General features: G+C 43.7%; 1 protein-coding gene across 1 annotated transcript in view; it reads left to right on the top strand.

Moving 5' to 3' along the window:
- The first annotated feature begins 10,368 nt into the window (after positions 1 to 10,368).
- Positions 10,369 to 11,711, top strand: part of LOC127926089 (centlein-like) — a 53,239-nt gene continuing 51,896 nt past the window's right edge. Inside the window, exon 1 of the mRNA XM_052511377.1 lies at positions 10,369 to 10,444. The gene's annotated coding sequence lies outside the window, so the exon portion shown is untranslated. The remainder of the gene's footprint in view (positions 10,445 to 11,711) is intronic.

The raw sequence follows: 11,711 nt of genomic DNA on the forward strand, positions 1-11,711 counted from the left end.
ACAAGTCTTTACGCATAATGTGGAATTGAAGTAGTTTATTGAATTGTTAATTGAATTGTTGATTTCATTACTGGAGTGTTTATTTGTAATCGGTGAGTCAGTCAGGAGGTTGCCTGGGTTTGGCCTAGCCATGTGTAGCCTATATTACACAGTGCAGTTGCTACTCTGTGCTCTACCTGGCTTTAGGCTCTGCCTCCTCTGTTCTTCCTTCCTCCTCCACCCAATGGAATCAATAGTCCAGGTTTTTCTGTACTTGTTTTTGTCCATTGTCAACTCCTTCACTGTAATACCTGGTAGCTATTCACCAAAGGGATGTTCTGTAGGCTCTTCTATCTGTCAAATCAGATCCCTCAGTCAGCCACTCCACATGCCCCTCCGCCCGCCCTGCCCATCAGCATCAGCCCTCATCCCCATGACGGTGGAGCCACGCGGCGCACTGGCCTGCAAATCCAAGGGCTTCCGGAAGGCTCCATGTGATCAAACCAGTCATTGAGTTAAGCCGTACACATTTGCTCGGGGAAGACTTGATGTGTGACTACAAACGCTCTCAGGCGGTGTCACACTCCACTTACACCGTGGGAGGACAAAGGGGGTGAGGGAGCGGGGTGTTTCAGCAGGCACCTGTCTGGGGATTCCCAGGCGGTATAGAGTTGCGTTAGGAGGTAGGCAAAGTGTTGTATTAACGTTGGTAATCATTACGGCTCGGTGTAGATTTATCACCATTAGTTAAATACACCATGCTGTGATTCCTGTGTGTGACGGCGGACGTCAACCTGTTGTGCTGCATTAAGCGGCAGGGTTGCAAAGAGTTTCAAACATTTTGGTTTTGTCTTTTTCAGATCCACAGGATGCAGCAGCCTCAGAGCAGCCAGCGGAAGATTCTCCAGAGCGCTGGCCAAATGTTCGAACCAGGTAGCAACAACACGTTTTCATGTTTCCTCAGATTTTCTAAACTTTATCAACTATTTAGGGGGAACACAAACACACACTATAGCAACACCTGATACACAACAGATTCTTGTTCTCTACACTCTACATATCGGTTATATAGAATGGCTTAGTCAGTCTGATGAAATATATCACACACACACACACACACACACACACACACACACACACACACGTTTGATAGCTCTCAGCAGCAGAAATCTAAATGGGGATTGTGAGTGTGTTTGCATCTCCTGTGCATGAGCAGCACTCTGAGGAGCAGTGCTGTTTCTCCTCTTGTTAGGATATAATAGGGAGCCGGGGGAAGAGAGGAGGGAGGCAGTGAGGAAGGGGAAGGCCCAAGGTGCGGCTTGCTGTTGCCCCAGCACTCCTCACTCGGCGTGGGCGGCATTCTGACTCAGCGCCATCTGCCATTCTACAGAACGCCCGGTGTGATGCCCAGCGCTCCTCCCAGGAGCTGCGAGACGCCAACGAGAAGATCACGTCGCAGCTCGCCCAGAGACTGAACGTCAGCAAGCAGTTATCACAGGTACCACAGACCAGAAGAGGGGAGGACAAGCACAGAGAAAGTTGAACAAACAGAAGAGAAGGAGGGGTAGGGAAAGATAAGCAGGGGGTCTGGTACAGTAACTGGGAACAAGGAAGTTGTTCCTTTTCTTTCCTCTTTTGTTTCTTCCTGTCTTTTCTTTTGTCTTTCGGTGTGTTTCTGGGGGCCCTATCCCTGGCTGCAGTGGGAGCAGCTCCTTTGCCCTTATCATGCTTAATAAGTGTGTGTCTGACAGGCCTGCCCTCGCCTGAGGAGGTCAGCACCACAGAGGAAGAGCCACAGAGCACTGAACACACTGCTGCAGTCTCCTGCAATGCTATACTATACCCTACTGACTACTATACCCTACTGACTACTATACTATACCCTACTATACTATACCCTACTGACTACTATACCCTACTGACTACTATACTATACCCTACTATACTATACCCTACTGACTACTATACCCTACTGACTACTATACTATACCCTACTATACTATACCCTACTGACTACTATACCCTACTGACTACTATACTATACCCTACTGACTATACTATACCCTACTGACTACTATACTATACCCTACTATACTATACCCTACTGACTACTATACTGTACCCTACTGACTACTATACTATACCCTACTATACTATACCCTACTGACTACTATACTATACCCTACTGACTACTATACTATACCCTACTGACTACTATACCCTACTGACTACTATACTATACCTTACTGACTACTATACTATACCCTACTGACTACTATACTATACCCTACTGACTACTATACTATACCCTACTGACTACTATACCCTACTGACTACTATACTATACCCTACTGACTACTATTCCCTATTCTATACTATACCCTACTGGACTACTATACTATACCCTACTGACTACTATACTATACCCACTGACTACTATACTATACCCTACTGACTACTATACTATACCCACTGAATACTATGCTATACTATACCCTACTGACTATACTATACCCTACTATACTATACCCTACTGACTACTTACTGTACCCTACTGACTACTATACTATACCCTACTATACTATACCCTACTGACTACTATACTATACCCTACTGACTACTATACTATACCTACTGACTACTAGTACTATACCCTACTATACTATACCTTACTGACTACTATACTATACCTTACTGATTAGCCTATACTATACCCTACTGAATACTATGCTATACTATACCCTACTGACTACATCACTATATATACCCTACTGACTACTATACTATACCCTACTATACTATACCCTACTGATTGACTACTATACTATACCCTACTGACTACTATACTATACCCTACTATACTATACTATGACTACTATACTATACCCTACTGACTACTATACCCTACTGACTACTATACTATTATCATTGACTACTATACTATACCTACTGAATACTATGCTATACTATACCCTACTGACTACTGACTACTATACTATACCCTACTATACTATACCCTACTGACTACTATACTATACCCTACTACTACTATACTATACCTACTGACTACTATACTATACCCTACTATACCCTACTGACTACTATACTATACCTTACTGACTACTATACTATACCCTACTGACTACTATACTATACCTACTGATACTATGCTATACTATACCCTACTGACTACTATACCTTCTACTGACTACTATACTATACCCTACTATACTATACCCTACTGACTACTATACTATGCCCTCCTACTACTATACTATACCCTACTGACTACTATACTATACCCTACTATTATACCCATTGACTACTTTATATACTCCTACATACTCATACTATACCCTACTATACTATACCCTACTGACTACTATACTATACCCTACTGACTACTATACTATACCTTACTGACTACTATACTATACCCTACTGACTACTATACTATACCCTACTGACTACTATACTATACTATATCCTACTGACTACTATTCTATACTATACCCTGCCGACTACTATACTATACCCTGCTGACTACTATACTATAACCTACTGACTACTATACTATAATCTACTATACTATACCCTACTGACTGCTATATTATACTATACCCTACTGACTACTATACTATACCCTACCGACTACTATACTATACCGAACTGACTACTATACTATACCCAACTGACTACTATACTATACCCTACTGGCTATACTATACCCTACCGACTACAATACCCTATTGACTACTATACTATACCCTACTGACTACTATACCCCACTGACTATTATATTATACGCTACTGACTACTATACTATTCTATACCCTACTGACCACTATACTATACCCTACTGACTACTATACTATACTATATCCTACTGACTACTATTCTATACTATACCCTGCTGACTACTATACTATAATCTGCTATATTATACCCTACAGACTGCTATACTATACTATAACCTCATGACTACTATAGTATTCCCTACGGACTGCTATACTATACCCCACTGACTACTATCATATAATGTACTATACTATGTCATCTTGACTGACTGCTATATTATATTATACTATACCCTGTGACTGCTATGTTATTATAATGTATTGACTTCTATAATGTACTATACTGACTACTATATTTTTATACTATACCCTACTGACGACTGTATTATACTATGGAATGTACTGTACTGACTACTATATTATTATACTATACCCTACTACTACTATGTATTATACTTATAATGTACTAACCTACTATACCCTTCTGACTACTATATTATACTATACCATACTGACTATAATGTACTGACCACTATACTATGCCCTACTGACTACTATATTATACTGCAATGTACTGAATACTATACTATACCCTACTGACTACTATATTATGCAGTAATGTACTGACCACTATACTATACTTACTACTATATTATTATACTATACTGTACTGACTCAACCAGCTAGTCTCTGAAACAGTGTCCTAGTGATATTTCTCAAACTGAATTCTTTGTTTGCTACTGTCATGACGTTGCCCTCTTTGGGTACAGCAAGCCCCACCCCCTCTCTCTGTCTCCTACACCCAGGCTGCTGTGGTCAGAGAGGTCGTAAATTCCTGGAGGAGATTATCTCCTCAAAGCCACAGTATAGAGAGAGAGTAGAGTTTTCATAGAAGAGAACAAAGGAATTTCTTCCACCTCACTTGAGGTCCGAACAACATTTATGTTCTGGAGAAGGTATAACAGATCGGTGAAGAATCCAGCTACGAACTGGTCTGTTTGGTACAATTTTGTGAAACTCATGGGAGACAATACATTACCATAACGCTGTTTATACAATAGCCTCAGATATGAGGTTTACATCTAATTGTTGTATAAGATGAATGAGTGTGGATGATACTGTTTGTGAAATTGTATAATGTGATTTTGGACTGTTTAATGAAGGAAACTCCAATTCCTTTGGAGTTTAACTAAATCAGAGGACCGCCCATGAGCACAGTTATGGTTGGGCATCCTGGTACAGGCCCTTTTCTGCAATTCTGAATTAAACCCCCACCTTGAGAATTTCTCAACAGACCATGTTGCTCTCAATTACGAGAGGACAAAGGTTGCAGACCAGCTTACCTCGATAACGAGAGGGCCAAGGTTTGAGACCAGACAGACAGAGAGGGCGGACAAACTCTCCAACAGAAACTAACTTTTCAACAGAGACCCAGATGACACTGAGTGTAAATATATATATTGATTGCAATTGTTCCCGAATGAGTGAGCTCTCATGTGCAAAGGATTAGCATTTCAATTGTTATAATTATCAACTGTGTGTTGTATTATCTCAGTTGGCCCCCACTTCCCTTTTGTCCACCAAGCCGCGATGCCGGTTTATCCCACTAGGGAAACGCCGTTATCATTTCCTGGTAACTATCTACTGTTTGTTTATGCATTTCTGTGAATTACTTAGTTAGTAAATAAATTATTTTAAGACAATTGATGAATGGATGACTCATAGTGAAGACTGGGTTCGTGCAGATAACCAACAATTTACTATGTTTGGAATGAGACTAACATGAGATAAAGAAGAATTCATTAATCAGAAGACTATTGATCAGATATGAAAATATCTGAAAAGTTATATTAGGAAAATTATAACTTTGTAATCTGAATATGTTCCTTGGTGCCCCGACTTCCTAGTTAATTACAGTTACATGATTAATCAGTTTAATCGCGTAATAATAATTACAGGGAGTCATTTGATAAAGATGCCATCGTTGATGTTGTTTGTGGGGACATCAAAATGAAGGTTGTTGAATCATATCTCACCATTCAGAGTGTCAAAGCCAATGTCCAATTTTCAAAAAGGCGCTTTATCCACATGTGTTCTGGCTCTGGCCCAACCCATTGGTTTCTGGGACCAATCAGACAGTTTAGAATTGATTTCCGTTCTAAAAATTGTTGGGGAGGTACTCAAATGCAGACTCATTGCGGAGAAGAAACTAACATCCGCGGCTTGGTGTAGAGTTTGTGTAGCCAGGCAAATTCTTCCATGACCTGACCTCCTCTTTCGCTCTCTCTCACGGCCTCATACACATACACACACGTTCTCTCTCTCACACACACACCAGGCCGTATGGTAGTTAGTGGGACTGGCAGGAGGCCCCTGTTGGGTAGGAGCAGGCAGAGCCCCGACCAGCCCCAACCCACTGGAGGCCTGATTAGGAGTGTGTGTGATACACACAGGTCAAGGAGCGCAGGAGCCCCGCAGCTCTGGAAGTGGCCTCTGGGTTCCGGCCCCTACCTAGCTATCGTAGAATAGAACAGCCAGAGCCCGAGGAGACCTAAGACACTGGCTCTGCGGCATTAATGACACACACATACAAATGCACACACACACTCTTACACACATGCACAAACACCTAGAAACAGAGATAGACACACACACTCTTCTCTGCTTGGGCTGACCAGAAATAAACAGCAGTAGTTGTATTTTACTCCTGCAGTATTAATGCCACTGCAGCAGAAGTTGTCCAAGACTCTGAGCTCTCAGCTAGAAAACAGGGATCATTCCCCCTATAAAGGGCACAAGGTCCTGTGCTGTTGGCTGGTATCCGGCTGGCCCCTGCCTGCCTGCTAGCTCTCTGACTCAGAGTCCAAAACTCTGGCTCTAATTGGCTTAGCCCGGCGCCTCGGGGCTGTCATGTGAAAAGGTATGATGACAGTGTCAGAGACCGAGAAGTAGAGCTACCTCATTTTGTTTGGCTCCTTAGTGGTGTCCTGTAGTTTCCTGTTACTTCAAGTTGTGTGTTATTGAAATGTGAATCAGGCTGTCTGTGTCTGTGAGGGGAGAGGGAGATAGAGGGGGAGAGGTAGCGAGCGAGAGGGGAGGTAGAGAGACAAAGCGAGAGAAGTGGCGTACCCTTTCAGCCTAAGTGGAACATGTGTCTCTACAGCACAGTGACACTTTCATCAGTCAATCACACCACGCCAGCCACCTCATCCCCACAGACCTCTCTGTCAGGAACCAGACTGCAATAGCTGTCAGAGACACACACACACAGAGAGAGACACACACACACACACTCCCAGACACACACACACACACACGGCAGAGTGCTTTGTGAGGTATTTCCACCCTGTTCCCTCTCCATAATTGCCGTCAGTCTGTAAAACGTGACCCTCTTAATGGTGCTCTCTGTTCCTTGACTTCTGTCTTTGTACTTTCTATTCAACAAGGTGGGAAGGAAAGGCATGAGAAAGAGAGTCTGTTAGGAAAATTAAGGATAATTAGGCTACGAGGGGGGGCGTTGTCCTCTCACACTCTTTTCTTCTCCCTCTCCTCTCGTTTGAGGAACGAGGGAAGCGACAGAAGCTTAGAGGAACCTTCTCTGGGTGACAGGTGAGATGTCCTACAGTAATTTCCGAAAATGTTCCTCCCGCTGTAAAGAAACGTCGGTCACGCATATTAACCGAACGGGATAATTTGGGTCTGGAATCGGGTACCTCGCACCCCTCCCAAACCTCCCCCTCGTTCTACAATTGAACGTCTCTTCGACACGAACCCGACCCCGTAATCTCCAGGTGTGGATCGGCCCAGCTCCCATCTTGCCCGGAAGAGGCTGGGATTACGACAGGATTAGAGGGGTAAAACAGACACGGCTGACAGGGAGAAGAGGGGCTTTTCTGGGTCTAGGCGTTTTATGCACATGACAGAGCCTGGCACTTAAATCCTGGTGACGGACACTATAAAGGTACAACATAATGAAGATGGGTGCCACTGCTGCCTTCAGTTGTCTTTCCAGGAATCTCTGGTTCATCTAAAGTCTAGAATCGAAGGTCGTGGCTGTTGATCCTTGAGTTCTATGATGTTAGTATGAGTATCTCTCCTTTAGAACACTGGATAAGTACTGTGTCGTCACTCTGCTGTGGCTTGATGTTTCTCTGGTGTTATTCTACGATGATACTGGTGTTGTCTCGTGTCCATTTTCAAGGTGTTGTACGTATGTCTGGGTCTAGGTCATGTTAGGCTAGCGTTCGCTTGTTGTGGTTGAGGAACTGAGCCAGGCCAAAATAAGGGATGTGTACTGTACCGCTGTGTGTGTCTGTGACTATGTGGTTCCTTTGCTATTTTCGGAGACACCGGCCTCATTATTTATCCTGCTAATGATTCGGTATCACTTGGAATGGCACCAGCGAGACCACTGCCCTAGAGAGGTGAGAGAGGGGGAGAGGAACCAAAATGGAGAGAGCAGGAGGGAGAGAGTGCAAGAGTGGTAGAGGGAGAGAGAGCGGGAAAAGAGAGAGAGGAACAGAAATAGACAGAACGGGAGGGAGAGGAGAAAGCGCAAGAGAGGGAGAGTAGTGAGCGAGAGTGGGGGAGAGAGGAAGAACGAGAAAGAGAGAGGGGGGTGAGCGATAAAGAGAGAGAGACTTCAGCTGGGCAGCCTAATGGTCCCACCATGCATCAGAGTCAGTGTCAGTGTCATCTCTCACCAGACCCAGGGCTGAAAATGGCCCCTCTGAAATCAAAGCCTGTCTTACGGGAAGTGTCATCAATGCCACTCTTAACACACCCATACACACACACACACACACGACCCAGCAGCAGAAGCAGCCCCCCTCTCTCTGTCTCTCTCAGTGGGGATATGGCCTGTGAGCCTTCAAAGAGGAGGAAACCTAAAACAAGAGGGATTCTACTAAGAGGTGTCAGCAGGCAACCAGATATCAATAACCTCCATGTATGCAGAGCAGAGAGGCCACCCCTGGGACTACTGTGGTTTCCAGGATGGTTGGGAGGGTGTGGGAGGGTTGGGATGGTGTGGGGGGTTGAGAGGGTGTATGTACCACACATATCACCTTCTCCTTATTTGCGCTACAAAGTGAGCATTATGTTTGATATGATACCAGATCGTATTATTGTGGCAATGATAAATTAGACAACAGAAAAGCATTGAGTACATTGAGGTTGATAATATGCATGCGGTTTAAACCGTTTAGCCCCAAAGCAAATGTTTACCATGTCTGATACGCTGGTACAGTAGGGTAGATGATTACCAGCAGTATTATCCTACAATTCCTCCTCGCTCTTACTAACTCTCTCTCGCTCGCTCGCTCGCTCCGCTTCTAAACCAAACCCAGCTCAACTCCCTCCGTCCCAGGGTGCACTCCGATTCTACTGGATGGCTCTATTACGCCTGCCAATCAGGGTTAGAGAATTAGGGCCCTTCGGCTGGCCGGGCGTCAGAGTCATCCTCGTCTTCATTAAGATGGAAACAGGATTTAATCACAGTAACTGTTCAGTACGTTACGCTGTAGAAGAATATACAGTAACTTTCAAAAGGACTTTCAGTTTGTCCATCATAAGGGGCTGGTTTCCTGGACATAGATTAAACCTAATCCTGGATTTAAAAGCATGTTCAATGAATCTCCATTCAGAGGGATTTTTTTAATCCCACCAACGGGTTCAACCTGTGTTCACTTGTTTCACTGCTTCATCTGTACATGCCTACTGTAGTGTAGTGTACTTGTTTGTAGACACAAAGCATCTCAGAGTAGGAGTGCTGATCTAGGATCTGTCCATACAATTTTATCCCTGAGCTGACAAGGTACAAATCTGTCGTTCTGCCCTGAACAGGCAGTTAACCCACTGTTCCTAGGCCGTCATTGAAAATAAGAATTTGTTCTTAACTGACATGCCTAGTTAAATAAAGGTAAAATAAAAATAAAATAAAATCTAGGATGATCTAAAAGGCTCAACTGATCCTGGATCAGCACTCCTACTCTGACTCTTCGTGGATCCTTGTTCTGATTTTAACTGAGGACGTGGTTGGTGCTCTGTTAGATTGTTCCTCTCAGGGTGTCCAATAATCATGTCTCAGGTCTGGTCCAGCTTTCTCACCACCTCTCACTGGATACACAGACAGAATAACAACAGAAGTCGTGGTCAAACTTAGATGTTTACATGATGCCACTACAGCAGTAGCAGGTACACTTTCAGACTCTCGTTATCCTTTCAGTCACAAGTCTTGTCAATCTATGAGTGCTGCTCTGACAACCTCGTGTACGTTCTGACCCGCTTTAGTTTTTCAATCACGAAACAACTATTTTTGTCTTTATATGTATGTTGCAGGTCCAGGAATTCTAGCTTACATGACTTTTCCTTCACTTTCTTCATACTACAGGTCCAGGTATCTAACCTTACATCCTGCAGTACTTTCTGACTACCTCTCTCTCTGCTCCCGGTGTGTTTAATGGTGTTCCCAGAATCTGACCTCTGACCTGGCGGGTGTAGAGCAGCAGAAGAAGGTGCTGGAGATGGAGCTGGAGCAGTGGAGGCAGATCCACAGGACCAACACCCCCAGCAGCTCCCTCTACCGCCCCCAGCCCCTGGAGACCCCCAGCCCTCCTGTCCTTAAAGCCCTGGAGGCAGAGGTCAAACATCTCCACACTAAACTGAAGGTTAGTGGTCAGACGATAGAGGAAGCAGGAGGTCACTGTAATTATTCATACTTTATTCATACAGTTGAGTCAATGAACAACTAATGGTGGCCTGTCAAGAAGAGAGCACAGCAGCAATTTAATTTACGTTTTTTTATTTATTTGACAGGGACAATGCACACATTGCTGTAAATGTGCCAGATTTAGTCAGCTGGCTAGTTTTCATCTGTAGTTCCCTGGGCAGATAGATAAAACTATACTACACATAGAAGAAGCAAGGGCCCTGACGTTAGTTATCAATGCTGACAGTTCCAGCAGGGTTGACAATGTCAGAAACAAGCTTCAATTGAACACTCCTTTAATCTGAATGTTTAAAACCCAAAAGTATCTTCATTTATTTCAGATTTTATTTTCATATTTTTTTTTGTCTCAATCTAATAATATTATAAAAATGTCCACAGATTGTTTTTTTTTAAAACGATGATTTATACATCACGTCTTTTCAAAATCGTATTATATTTACCATTGACAATTACCCAGTGGTTTCCTATTACTTGATATGCCAGGGGACACCTGTCAGTGAGGTGAGAAATGGAAAACAACAGCGTGTCCTCTGAGTGGCTGAACCCTCCGAGGTGTCAGTACGACACCGTTATCTGCCCTTCGTTAGCTCACTCATCAGTGTCAGCCGCCATATTGCTACTGTCGTTACCAAAGGCTAACGAGTCAGCTGAGGTGATGGTGGAGTGTGAGAGGTGAGGAGGGGAACAGAGAGAACAGTGTGTTGGGGGTGTGTGTGTGTGTGATCCTACGAGTTTCCGCTGGAGACCAGAGCTCCTTTAAACCAAAGGGAAGATGCACACACAAATATCCATCATTCTCATGATCACAAGCACACCTGTAGTCACGGGCCACAAGGGTTGTGTGTGTGTGTGTGTGTGTGTGTGTGTGTGTGTGTGTGTGTGTGTGTGTGTGTGTGTGTGTGTGTGTGTGTGTGTGTGTGTGTGTGTGTGTGTGTGTGTGTGTGTGTGTGTGTGTGTGTGTGTGTGTGTGTGTGTGTGTGTGTGTGTGTGTGTGTGTGACATGCACCAGAGAGGCTTTGACACAAAGGTGTCCTCTCTCTCTTTGATCCTGCAGTAGAGGTATACTGATACCTAGAACCAGAAACACACACAGAACAACATAGGGTTCTCCTTTCCCATCATTCCTCTACATATAAGCTATGATGTCATACCATTTCACTTCTATTCCATTTGAATTTAATTTAAAGAATTTACAGAAATATATT

This window comes from Oncorhynchus keta, unplaced genomic scaffold (genome assembly GCF_023373465.1).
Source record: "Oncorhynchus keta strain PuntledgeMale-10-30-2019 unplaced genomic scaffold, Oket_V2 Un_contig_6766_pilon_pilon, whole genome shotgun sequence".
In the NCBI taxonomy this organism is placed as follows: domain Eukaryota; kingdom Metazoa; phylum Chordata; class Actinopteri; order Salmoniformes; family Salmonidae; genus Oncorhynchus; species Oncorhynchus keta.